This window comes from Schistocerca nitens, chromosome 2 (assembly GCF_023898315.1).
Source record: "Schistocerca nitens isolate TAMUIC-IGC-003100 chromosome 2, iqSchNite1.1, whole genome shotgun sequence".
Taxonomy (NCBI): Eukaryota; Metazoa; Arthropoda; class Insecta; order Orthoptera; family Acrididae; genus Schistocerca; species Schistocerca nitens.
Genome location: NC_064615.1, coordinates 1,161,256,267 through 1,161,270,393, shown reverse-complemented (window position 1 = coordinate 1,161,270,393; position 14,127 = coordinate 1,161,256,267).

The following is a 14,127-nucleotide window of genomic DNA, read 5'->3' as shown; positions in this document are numbered from 1 at the left end:
CTGTCTGGAGCCTGTATATCATTGATATAAATTAGAAACAACAGGCCCAGAATGCTGCCCTGAGGAACACCTATTTAAATTTGTTTTGGTTCAGATATGGGTTTAAAATTGTGAATATTGTTGGAAGACCTCAGCTCAACAACTTGTGACCTGTTTTACAGATAGGATTCAAACCAATTTTTAACGGTACCACTGATGCATATTGCTTCAAGTTTCCCTAGTAATATTACATTGTTCACAGTATTGAAGGCTTTGGCTAAATCTAGATTAATTCCAACAACCTGTTTATTTGACTCAAAATTTCTTACTATTTCTGTGCAATATGGCTGTTTCTGTACTGTGCCCTACTCGAAAACCATGTTGACTGTTATTTATTAGTTTATGTTTTTGTAGATATTTTGTAACCCTGATTTTCATTAATTCCTCAAGTATTTTGGAGAAGGATGGGAGGAGAGGTATAGGTTGGTAATTTTCTATTTTATGTCTGTCACCATTTTTGTATACAGGTATCACTCTAGAGATTTTAAGTTTATCCGGAAATATCTCTTCACTAAGGGACAAGTTTGCTATGTGCACTATAGGTTTGACAACACATGGAGCAATTTTCTTAATTATTGATACAGGTACATCATCCAAACCAGAGGACAATTTGGATTTCAAGCATTTAATGACTTTTTAGAACTTCATGCTCGTCTGATGGGATTGTCATCTTGCTGGTATCTACCATTGGAGATATCACTGTTGGTTGTTGCTTAAATTTACTGCTTAAAGTAAGGGGAATATTAACAAAATAATTGTTTACATTGTTCACCATGGCATTTTTTCTATGGGGATATTTTCATTATTTTTAAGATGGATTTCTTGTTCTTTAGTTTGACCCAATATTTTTTCTTTTTTTTTTTTTTACCACATCATTCTGGACTTGTTACTAGCCTGCCTTATTAATCTATCATTACTTAATAATTTTGCTTTTGATATTACTTTTTGGTAAGTCTGTATGTTCTCACATACTCAACAAACTGCTGATCATGACATGTTTTTAACTTTAAACTTAGTAATTTCATGGTTTCACTTGATGTTTTAATTCCGGGTGTAGTCCAGGTCCCTTTGGAATCCAGATGATCTGTAACTCAAAAGCTTTTTTGGGAAGCACATTTCAAAGTATGCCATAAAAGTGGAAGCAAATGTATTGAAAGCATCATTTGTGTTTTTGTGCCAAGACCTCTGGCCAAACTGCATTTTTAACATTATTTTTGAACTGATTACAATTTTCAGTAGAGAAAAATCGTTTGTACTCCTTTTTATTTTCCCCTCCCTGAGAGTTGCAGTGAGATTAAAGGTTAGTGCATTATGATTTGATAATCCTATATTCACATTTGTAACTGCAACTTCATGTGTGACCACATTTGAGAAGATGTTATTTATTAGGCTCTCACTGGAATCTGTTGTTCTAGTGGGAGCTGATACATGGGGAAACAAGTTGAAGCTTTTAGTATGTCTAAAAACTTGTATTTTCCTGAACTCTGGACCAATAGATTAATATTAAAGTCACCACAAAGAATTATGGTAGAGTTCTCATTTGAGAAAAATGTCGAGCATTTCCTCCAAATTCTTAAGAGGGACTTCAGTATCTCCAGATGGTGATCTGTAAATTGCTGCAACAATTACTTTCTTTTCTATGATTAATGGTTTAGCCTCATATCTTAACTTAAATTTAAGCTTGGGATTTAGATAAATACATACACCACCACCTTTGACATTTTGCCTATAGTACTGACTGGGAAGTTTATATGTGTGACCAAAACGACTTAAACTATATCTGTACATTGTATAAAGCTCAGTCACAACTTCTGTGCATGGCTATGACAGGTGGTGTGGGCAGCCTATCAAGTTAGGCTGTGGTCTCCTGATCTCACATTTTGTGCTCGCTTACTCAGTTGTGCAGGACTCTGACACTTGTCTCACTCCTCTGTCAACACAGATTCCCTTTCATGTCGTTTGTCTCCTAACACTGCAGTCAGGTGTCATGTGGTGTAACTATTTAATACAATGATGTATTATATTCTGTACCTTATCTTCTATACTTCTTCTCAAACTCTGTTATAATTACTTTAAAATTCAAAATTGATGCCTTGATGCATCACATTTTTATAAATAACTTACTATGTCACTTTTGACTTAACAAATTATTTATTCCCTTCATCATCACACTCGTGAACTACACTAAAAGATCACCTTCATTCAGTATAAAAGAGACACACTCAATAATTTTGAAGGTTCCTCTTCTGTGTCTCACAACATACATCAGTTCTTGAAATAACTCCTTTGGCAGCCTATGGCTTTACAGGACAGTGTGGTGACCCCACAGAATAATTATTTTCACACATGTAGTTTGTCACCCAAAGCTGCTGTGATAGCTGTACAGTGCTGAAGGTGCATATTGTCCCCTGATGTAAGTCACCACACACAAAATAGAAATAACACTAATGAACAATATCTGTATGTTTATGTTTGACATGTTGTTTTCTATTGCTCTTTTCATAATGTGTACACAACACTTCTTTCAAAATGGCATTCACTGATAAGAAGTCATTGTTATGTGCATCTCTCCTCTGGAGTGGTACGTACAAGCACAGTCTGTGAACATGGTGCTCAGTGAACACAGTCCAAAGTTTTTTTAAATTTTTTTTCCCATATGCCATGAATGTGAATTTCTTTTCATAACTATGAATTCTGAGATTGGTTATAGCCTCAGTACATTATTGTCCATGATAAAATACGCAAATTTACCCTCAATTGCAGCCATAATTTAAGAGCATGTCACTAAAGTGAACATAAAGTACTTGAAAGATGTTTTCCTCTCTGTGTGTACAATAGTATCCAGTGCAGAACCACAGCGGCTGCGGACACCGGAGGCTGGACCCAGTACTGGGGCTGGGGACATACGTGCATCGAAGTCACCTGGTGAGTAAGAGTAAATTTACACGTAATTGCAGCCTTAACTAAAGCAGTACATAAAGTACTTAAAAGACGTTTTACTCTCTGTGTGTATAATAGTAGGCATTCCAGAACAACAGCGGCTATGGTCACCAGAGGCTGGACCCAGTACTGAGGACACAGGTGCAGCGAAGTCACCTGGTGAGTAAGAGTAAGAGCCCACTGTGGGAGGCTTACATTCCTGCTCTGTACACTAGAGAATCAAATGTATCTGGACACCTATTAGTGGACATTAAGATTTTGTGTTCTCCTTTATGAGGACTTGAACTCTTCTCGGGACACTTTGACATTTCAAAATCTCTGTGGGTGGATGCCAACCCATTCTTCCTTCATAGCTGATACCAGACAAGGTAGAAATATTGGACACAGGGTATGGAGTGAAAATGCCATTTATAACTAATCCCTAAGACGATCCATTGCTTTCAGGTTGGAACATCGGCAGGCAAGCCGCCTTCAGGAATGCCACTGGTTATAAGCCTTTGCCTAACAATGCTGATCCATGAGAGTTACAAGTGTTGAGCTGATCAAATCGGTCGTTGTCTGTGAACTGTTCCTCTGTTGTGTATAGTACACAATACTGTCAAATATGTACTTACCCTTCTGCATTTATCATATCCTGAAGTACAATAAGGGGAGAACAAGTTAAAGAGGAGAAATTGCATATTGTTACACTGCCTGCTCTGCACTGCATTGTTGGCAGTAGAGGTAATGGCGGATAATGTTCACTTAGTAGTCACCACATCCAAATTCTTCCGTCAGATACCCACGGAGTATAGCACTGTTTGTCACTCCAAATCTCGTTTCCACTCATCCACTCACCAGCAGTCATAGGTTTTTATGCTACAGTCAGTATGACTTTATGTTGAACAGAAATATGTTGTTTCCAGCAGCTGCTCAGCCATTGTAACCAGTTTTTTCTAACTCCCTGTACACAGCCATTTCCTTAGCGGGCTCCTAGCTGCACTTCAAAACTGAAGAGTGACTGCAGCAGCTAACTGCAAGCTGGTTTTTACTATTTCCTACCACGATGATAGAAGCACTTGTCCATCAGCATACTGTGTGTGCCTGGACTTCATGTAGCATTGGTTGTTCCTTCACATTTTCACTTAACTGTCACATCACTGACAGCTGACTTGGGCAAGTTTGGAAGGGCTGAAATGCATCCCTGTGTTAATTATTCAGGTGTAATGCAAAGAAAAGTCCATGTTCAGTGTACTCAGATCCCTGACTGATGAATTCTGCTTACAAAACAGTATTACCTGCCACTTCCTATAATATATATGACGGCAGTATCTGTTCCCGAAAGAACAATTACCTTAGTTGACCATGCAGCTTTGCTAGAAATGAAATGATAATTAAATGGACACCCTAGCTGCAAACAGGCGGTGATGTACTTCATTGGGGACATGTTGAAAATGTGTGGCCCGACCGGGACTCGTTCCCGGGATCGTCTGTTTACATGGCAGACGCTCTATCCATCTGAGCCACTGCGGGCACAGAGGATAGTGCGTCTGCAGGGACTTATCCCTTGCACACTCCCCGTGAGATCCACATTCCCAACATGTCCACACCACTACATTCGTAGTGTGCCTAACAGATGTTTGCCGATCCTACTCATGACTCGTGGCAGATTAATCTACCAAGTCCCGTATGAGTTTGGGCATAGTGTGTGCGTTCGCACAAGAAGGTCAATGGCCGGGAAGCCATATTTTAACTATATATGACGGTAGTATCTGTTCCCGAAAGAACAATTACCGTGGATGACCATGCAGCTTTGCTGGAAATGAAATGATAATTAAATGGATGGAGCGTCTGCCATGTAAGCAGGAGATCCCGGGTTCGAGTCCCGGTCGGGGCACACATTTTCAACATTTCCCCAATGAAGTACATCACCGCCTGTTTGCAGCTAGGGTGTCCATTTAATTATCATTTCACTTCCTATAATAGTAGCTCCACCTCTCATTGAATTAAAGGGCTCAGTTGCCTGTTACATAAGGGTGCCCAGGTATTTTGATTGGATAGTGTGTTTATAGTTCTTATCTATGTGATTTCTGCAAACCCTTAGTCAGTTCACCATACACAATTTAATTAGAATCCAGAAATCACAATATATTTTATTATATTTATGTTTTTGAATATTGAGGACTTTGATTTGGGGCGAGTATTTACTGACTTACAGAAATACAAAGTTTGCCTATATAGCTGTGGAAATATGTATGCTGAGAATTACTGGGAGGGAAAAGGAAACAGAAAAATGGACAGGGAACAGGCAGGAGTTGGAGACGTAGTGGGGAGATAGTGGAGATGAGTGATACATGTAGTGATGGAGTGAGTGACAGATAGGATAAGACAATTACATGCTCCTATCCTAAAGAGGTGAGTGGGGGGAACATTGAGGTGACAGTCTGGTGAGAGGCATTGAGTGGATATCAGGCTATATGGACTACAAGCTGCAATGCCTGTAGCTTGAGACCAGAATACCAGGAGAAGCAAGGGAAGAGGCTTAATCAAACAGTGGGACTCCAATGAATGAATGATGTGAGTAGAAGAAACTGAGGATGATTTGTATTTCAAAACTGAACATTTTTGTTCAACCTATTAGGGTAGTAACTTAAATGGAAATATTGGGGTCTGAATCTAGCTGATGCGTTCAGCACTACCATAAGTTATTTGATACTAACATTCTCAGGGGCACCCTTAACCTTTCTGTGGTCAATCAGACATAAAGGTCCTGCCAAAATGTTTGTTTCAGAATCTGCACAACCATAGGAATGTCCCATTTCATTGTGTACTGTGATCTGTTGTTCAGTTTATGTACAATTAGAACCCAGAAGCTGACAGGTGATGCTAGAATGTGTTTTTTCTTTGTTGGTACAGAAATGAGTACAGTATGTTTTGTAAAAGGAGCTTCCTATCTTTGGCTAAATTGTGGATGGCAAAGACAGTGTAGATATTATTTGTCTTTGTTACATTATTTGCTAGGTATATACTATTTGACATATATTTTCACTGATAACTCATTCTTGAAGAAAACTGATGTCTGTGTCTTGTAACTAAAATTAATGCATGTCTTTATTAATGAAAATCATATCAAAATAGTGACTGTAGTTGGAAATCTACCACCACAAATGTACAGATACTGTTCTTTTGATGTACTGTTTTTCTTCTTTCTCATGAGATAGTGTACTGGAGACATTTGTTTTCTTTTCCTTATTTTGTCTTGAATGTCTCAGTAGTTTCTTGGAATTAATTGTTTACAATTATTTATGGAGCTGTCTTTTGAATTATGGGTAGGGTGGTTATGAAGAATCCAGTCAGCAGAAATAAGGTTTCTATGATCTACTTTATAACATATGAAAGCTGATCACCTCTGAAATGAAGGTGCTGGGAGTGTATAGCAGAGTGGAAACAACTGAAGCACGTGGGATGAATGTGTCAATACTTTTGGAGAGAATGGCTGATAATACAGTATCACTTCCTGTTCACTACATTTGTCTCTGGTGCCAGTAACTTTGTTCATAAAATATTTCCCATCAAGACTTTCACTACAGTTTGATCCCAGACCAATCTGTTCGTCTTTCTGCCTCACCTGTCTACAGGGAGTCCAGCAGGGAGCTGCCTTGCCCCACCTGCCACCCACACTCGTGGTCATATGTCCCACCTAATGTGGATGATCCATGCACAAGGAGAGAGATGTGCTCAGGTAGCCATGAACATTAGAACTTCATTGCAACACAGAAGGCACATGATAATGTTGGGCAAGTGAAACAGCTTCCTAGTGCAAGCAACATAAAAATACTCCTGATATGCTGTAAGGTTGTCACTAATATGAGCTAAGCTGAGCACTGCAAGCTGCACTGATGATGTCCTAGATTCCAATGTTGCTGTGCTCAGAGGAAAAGTTTTCACTGTAACAGCAGCCAAACGTATGAACTGTCATCCCCATGGAGGAGATGGCAGTGCCATCCATGAGGCACACACCTGGAAGAAAAATACAGAAATTGGGCCAAGACATCAGTAAGGAGGGATGATGATGTGGAATGGTGCAGGCAGAAAGATACCAGGATGAAAGAAAGAAGTGGCACAAGGCATTTGAACACGGAGCAAAACCATTCAAACACTATGCAGAAGCACTTGAACACAGAGATGAAGGCTACCTAATGGATCACAAGACACTGGTAAAAAGCTTCCAGAGACAAAAAAGGAATTTTAAAAGCACAAGAAGAGAGATGTTCCTGAGTGGACAAGAGGAAGAGAGTTTCATTGCGGCACAGATGGTACATGCCAACATGAAGCAAATGAAACAACTTTCTGATGAAGGCAAGGTAGAGAATGCCCTGATGCATGAAAAGATTGTCACTAATATGAAAACTATTCTTCAAGCTTCCAGTTGAGCACTCTGTCTGTAACAACTGACAAACACTGCTGTAGGTTGCACTGGCAATGCCAATATTGTGGGCTGCATTCTTATTAATATAGTCATGCATTCCAAAGTAGATAGTTGATGTCGAGTCTGGAACTTGGGTTGGCTGGTGAGCCACTGTTCATTCCCCTACAAAGGCTATGTAGTGGAGAAATACTGTTAAGTTGTCCAGTGTCGCATGGCTCCAGGGTGGAAACCATGCAGTGGGTGTCATTGGCAAGATCCGCTGCACTGAGGGTGAGTTTCAGTTTCAAGCCTGTTAAGATGCCAGCAACTGACATACCTCTGTTGTGTGGCATAAGGCAGGATTGTAAAGCACCAGCCAGATGCTACACCACCCACTTCCACCTCATTCCTATTATGTCTCCTAATCCATCCTGTCCCCATACGCATCAGATTTTCTTTCTGTCTCACCTCTACAAAAAATCCACCTGAGAAATAATCTGCCTCACCTGCCACTCATTCTCCTCACTACTTGTACCCATCTGTGAGTAAAGAAAGGAGTGTTACATTGAATGTGTTTGATGTGGCATTATTACTGCACAAACAGCAAAAATGTGGTAAGTGATAAACATTTTTGCTATTACTGTCTGTGGGGTATCTGTGAGAGAAATTCATGATGATTTAAAATTATTGGTGAAGTTTTCTGCAAAACACTAAGTGCTCTCATTGCCAAATACTGGATGAATATAATGTCTGTACATGAATTCAATTAGTGAAGGTGCATAAACAAGCTTACACACAGTTCCTAAATGTTAAATGTGACACAGTGTGTTAACTGTGTAACATAACATTGTATGTTTTATTAAGCAGATAACTACAGGATTTAAAATTTTAAAATTTCATCAATAATTATGTGAAATGATGACAATAAACATTTATTTGTCCCTGCCAGTCTTCTGATAGCCAGCGTGCAACTGGAATAAAGTTCTGGCTTTCTGGAACTCGGTAATATTGATGGTTGTTTATAATTGAGTAGATTAGATGCTCAGTTATACACTGATCTGTAGGTTTTCTAAAAGATAGAAACAATTGATTCTGTTCTTTATCAGGTCATGTTGAAACACACTTAGTTTATCACTAGTTTGTTTTACTTGTGCAGATAAAGTATTTTTTTTATTAACACGCAAATTCTTTTTTTGTCAATCAGGCCCTGCTGAGGAGGAAGGCACGCGTCCCATCGCTCAGGTGAGTGAAAGTAGTGGATGCACGTATGAGACTGGCAGAGCAAGTGTGATTTTCACCAATAGCATATAAAGTTTGGTTATGTGGCATGTAATGAACCCCACACTGCTTCCTGTCCTCCTCCCAGGGTGAGGACATATTTCATCAGCTCAGGGCTTTGAACCGTTAAAATACTTCCTCCTATTCTGAGCTACTCCGCACACTACCCACTTGCTTAATCAAATAAACTCCTTTATTAGTATCCTATTCATCTCCATTTCAGTCTCATTGCGTCTCCCATGGCAGTCTGTTTCCTGACATCACAAACTTTGCAACTTCTTTAGCACTGTTAACTGAAATGCTATCTCAAGTCTAAATTACCTGCTAAATGACCCAAAAAATATCTCAAAGACCACTCATATACTGGATCTTAATTTAAAACAAGTAACTCTCTTTAATTACTAATGTCAAGTCATGTGTCATTGGTTAGTGTACAGAATCTTACTGACAGCTCAACTTCATCTTCGTTCTCCTGATGTAATGGCAGTTGTCATGATGCTGACAGTTCTAGGGAGGAAGGCACATTGCTGAACAAGAATGAGACAGCAAGGAATAAACCCATGGACTGTTTGTTTGTGTTGCCTTCATCATTTGTGAAAGTGGCGTGGCTGGACCATGTAAAATTTGGGAATTCGTGTGGATGCTGATAAACACGCCATTGAGTGCCCCCTAACCAGGTATCATCATCATCATGATAGAATAAAACACTGAAATCATCATGAACTGTGAAGAACGATAAACTAATTATCGTTATCCCACCCTGCAGATATGCTGCATCAATTTCCACTAGATTTTGTGTGTTGTGGTTGGCAGGTGTTACTAGAGGAGGCCAAAATGCATGCATTTTAACTCGCGCAGGCTGGCGTGAGGTCTGGAACAGGACAAGGAAATTAGAATTTAGAAAAACGGACATAGCTGGTGGAATACTTAACTTTAATCCATTAATGATGAACATCTGTCTTGATGGTACATGATTCACAATATCAATAGTAACTGATATGGGCGCCTTGCTAGGTCGTAGCAAATGAGGTAGCTGAAGTCTATGCTAAACTATCGTCTCAGCAAATGAGAGCGTATTTTGTCAGTGAACCATCACTACAAAGATGGTTGTACAGCTGTGGTGAGTGCTAGGAAGTCTCTCTAGACCTGCCGTGTGGTGGCGCTCGGTCTGCAATCACTGATAGTGGCGACACGCGGGTCCGACGTATACTACCAGACCGCGGCCGATTTAAAGGCGGTGAAACCACATTATGCACAACAGAGAAGGGTATAAGAGTTTGAAGCCACTATTTGAATTAAAAAAAAATCACTTTGTGGTGGTGACCATTGTTCATCGGTACTATAGACATTGTGAGATGTACACCTTTACCAAAGCGATGTGTTACACCATAGTTGATACTCATGAAATGTGACAATAAATATTCCTTGAAATCGACACTTACCACTTACTGTTGTCTAAAATGCTTACTGATTGCATTTGGGAACTGAGATTTCCCCATTTTTGAGCAAATGTCACAAACACAAATGACAGGTACTCGCAATCGCAAACACGTTTCAAAGTACCTTTCTAGAATGATATCAGACTCATTCTCCTCCATACATTCATGGCCTGTCAAAACTTCCTAAACTCTTCTGAAAATACTTCCCTGCTTGTGAAATAACTACCAAGTGAACTACTTTGAGAGGTATACTTGTCATAGTGTTTGTTATGTTTGACACGTGTTGATTAGTAATTCAATAAAACTACTGTAGGGGTAATTTCACCACATAAAGGAAAACACTTGTGTAGAATTTATACTGTGAACGATCACCTTTATTGTACCGCACAAAGAACACTTGATACATCCATTAACGCGGGAAAACGAACACTCCTCGTGTGCTCCAAAGAACCCCGCTCATAAAGAGAATCTCTCAGTGTCTTGTCGACTATCGACTTGTCACTCCCACAAAGCCCCCCCCCCCCCCCCCCCCCTGAAGTGCGGAGCACCTGGTATGGTGAGGTACTTAAACTTCACCTCTCGGCCTGCCCGAGTGCGGATAGTGCGGGTGTGGGTGCTGCTTGCCGATTCTGTTGCTGCATTAGCCCCCCTGGTGTGGGTCTCATGTGGGACACAGCTGTCTGGTTCTGCGGAAGGTGTGGGTTCGTTGCAAGTTGTGCCTGAAATCGTCCGTGAGACTGTCGTTGGTGCTGGCATTGTCCAAGCGGGTTTTACTCGCTCAATGGAATCTTTGGTCAACTTTCCCTGGAGGAGGATATCCATTGTGTGTGTGTCCCGTCCTAGCACTTGGTATGGTCCAGTGTACGGTGGCTGTAACGAATGACGTACCAGTTTTGTGCGGAGCATGATGTGGGAACAAGTATTGAGGGACTTGTGTATGAACACTGGATGCGTGCCGTGCTGAGACGTTGGGGCTGCACGTAGTGTCTCTGCCTGCTTCCTTATTTGTTGCAAGAGGTGGGGTAGTTGTGTGTCATCTGGGAGAGGAACTGGAGCAAGGAATTCTGCTGGAACTCAGAGTGGTTCTCCGTATACCAACTCTGCCGAGGAACAATTGATGTCTGTTTTTAATGCGGTCCGTAACCCCAACAAAACCAATGGCAACGCTTGAGTCCATGAGTCCTCGTGGCACATCAGGGCAACCTTTAAGGTCCGGTGCCACCTTTCCACCAAACCATTGCTGGCCGGGTGGTAGCTAGTAGTACGGTTTCGTTGGAAGCCGCAGAGTTTTGACAGTTGTTGGAACAGCGTTGCCTCGAACTGGCGTCCTTGGTCAGTGGTAACGAAAAATGGGCACCAAAACGAGCCATCCAAGTTTCCAAGAATGCGCGTTCAGTAGTCTCTGCAGAAATGTCCCTGATTGGTGTAGCCTCTGCCCACCGCGTGCAACGATCCACTGCCGTAAACAAGTACCTGTAACCTTCTGAAGGGGGGAGGGGTCCAACCAAGTCAATGTGTACATGCCCAAAACGTGCCGTTGGGTTTGGGAATTGTCCTACTGGAGCGTGAACATGGCGTCCCACTTTGCTACGTTGACACTGATAGCAGCTGCGGGCCCACTCCCGTGTATCTTTCTTGATTGAAGGCCACACAAAACGGTCCGTCACTAATTTCACTGAGGCATTGGTTCCCGGATGTGCCAGGCTGTGAATGCTGTCGAATACCTTTCGTCGGAACTGGGGGGTAATGTATGGGCGTGGTCTAACCGTGGAGGTGTCGCACCATACCTTACATGGGCTGCCAGGGTCGTCCACAAGTTGTAAATGTAGGCCAGTGGATGGGTCCGCCAACAAGGATTGCAGCTGCACATCTGAAGCCTGAGCCCTTGCCAATTCGGAATAATCTAACATTGGACTTATCCCATTAATACGTGAGAAATAGTCTGCCACAATGTTTTCGGCACCATGGATGTGACGCACGTCTGTCAAAAACTGGCATATAAACTCTATATGGCGGGCCTGGCGGGGGGGAACATGAATCGCTGACTTTGTAGAAAGCTGCCACGAGAAGTTTGTGGTCGGTGTATATGGTGAATTGCCTGCCCTCAACTAAGGGGCGGAAGTGCCTGACGCTTTCATACATTGCGAGGAGTTCCCTGTCATATGCACTCCAACGAGTTTGACTCATCTGTAGTTTTTGTGAGAAGAAACTTAGTGGCTGCCAATGACACTTCACTCTCTGGTGCAGTGCTGCCGCGATTGCGACTTGGCTTGCGTCCACTACTATGGCTAGCTGAGCTCCTGGTGCAGGGTGTGCAAGCCCCACTGCGTTGTGAAGGCTGTTTTGCAGTGCCTTGAAAGCCGAGTCCATCTCGGGTGTCCATGGGAGTGGGCGCTTGCCAATTTTGTTGTGTCCGGCCAAGGCATTGTTCAGTGGCGTCTGGATTGCTGCTGTTCCGGGGAGGTGGCGACGATAGAAATTTATCATCCCTAGGAACCGTCGGAGATCGTGGTAGGTTTGAGGCCATGGTAGGGTACGCAACAACTCCAGCTTCTCTGGCAGTGGGAAAATGCCCTGAGCTGACACTTCATAACCCAGGAAGGTTACAACGGGTTCCCCAAACACGCACTTGTCCTTGTTAAGTGTAATTCCATGATCGCTAAGCCTGCTTTGCACCTCGCTTACGTGTTTCTGATGGTCAGAAACATTCTCCGAAAACACCAGAATATCGTCTAAATAGGCGAAACAATATGGTAGTCCTCTTAGTACGCTGTCTAGGAACCGTTGCCATGTCTGGGCCGCATTTTTCAGCCCAAATGGCATCACCAAAAATTCAAACAGCCCGAACGGGGTCGTCACTGCAGTCTTTGGTATGTCCTGCTCTGCCATTGGGATCTGATTATAAGCCTTACGGCAATCCAAAACACTGGATATGGATGCCCCGGCCAGTGAATGGGTGAAATCCTGTATATGTGGCACAGGGTATCTGTCTGGAACAGTTCGGGCATTCAAAGCTCGATAATCACCGCACGGGCGCCATGACCCATTCTTTTTACGGGCAAGATGCAGAGGAGAGGACCACGGACTGTTTGATGGCTGTATAGTTCCTTCCTGTAGCATCTCGTTGAAAATGGCCTTGGTTTCCCGCAAGCGATCAGGTGCAAGCCTGCGAACACGTGAGGAGACTGGTGGGCCTGGAGTTGTCCGGATGTGGTGCACCGTCTCATGCTTCGCCCTGCTCTTTCTTGTTACCTGTTGTGGTTTGGGTGTCGCCTTTGTGGTTGAAGCAGCAGGAGCCTGTTGTTGTGTCGTTAACTGTTTTGATGTCGTTTGAGCCATGTGCCGGTCAGCTTCCTTCGTTGCTATGGTGTCCTCCCAGGTGGGTGCACTGAGGTTATCTACCCTTTGGCATGCATGAGAAGTCGGACGTCCTTGTATTCCTGGAACAACAAATCCATTGCCAGAATGGACGAGTTGTGACTTATGTAAATCCACGGACAATGCATGTTTTGCCAGGAAATCGGCACCTAGTATAGGTTGGTCGATATCGGCCATAACAAAGGTCCAGTTCCATTCTTCTGGTAGCCCAATGTCCACTGGCAGTGTTTTCTGTCCATATGTGTGGATGACTGAGTCGTTGACTGCTTTCAACGTGGTCTCTTCAGTGCGTTTATCTGAAGGGAAGAAATTTACAGGCAGAGTGCTGACATCTGAGCCGGTGTCGACCAAGAACATCCATCCTGTAGAGCGATCAGGAACGAAAAGTCTTTGTGAAGCAGCGTACCTTACAGTTGTGGGAGAAGTAGATCCACATAACGTAGGCTCGTGCTGAAATGGGGGTGTTCCCCTTCCATGCGTCTGTGAGTTTAGGCGCAGTTGCTTGTTGTCACGGTCGGCTGCGCCTAAAGCAGGCCGTGGGATGCGTTTGGGTGTGAGCACGGCGTCTTACACTTTGTAGCTTGCGCGCCGAAGCGCTGGTGGAACCAGCAATAACCGGTGCCGTTGTTTGCGTGACGCGGCGGTCGCGTCCGCTGGCGACGACGC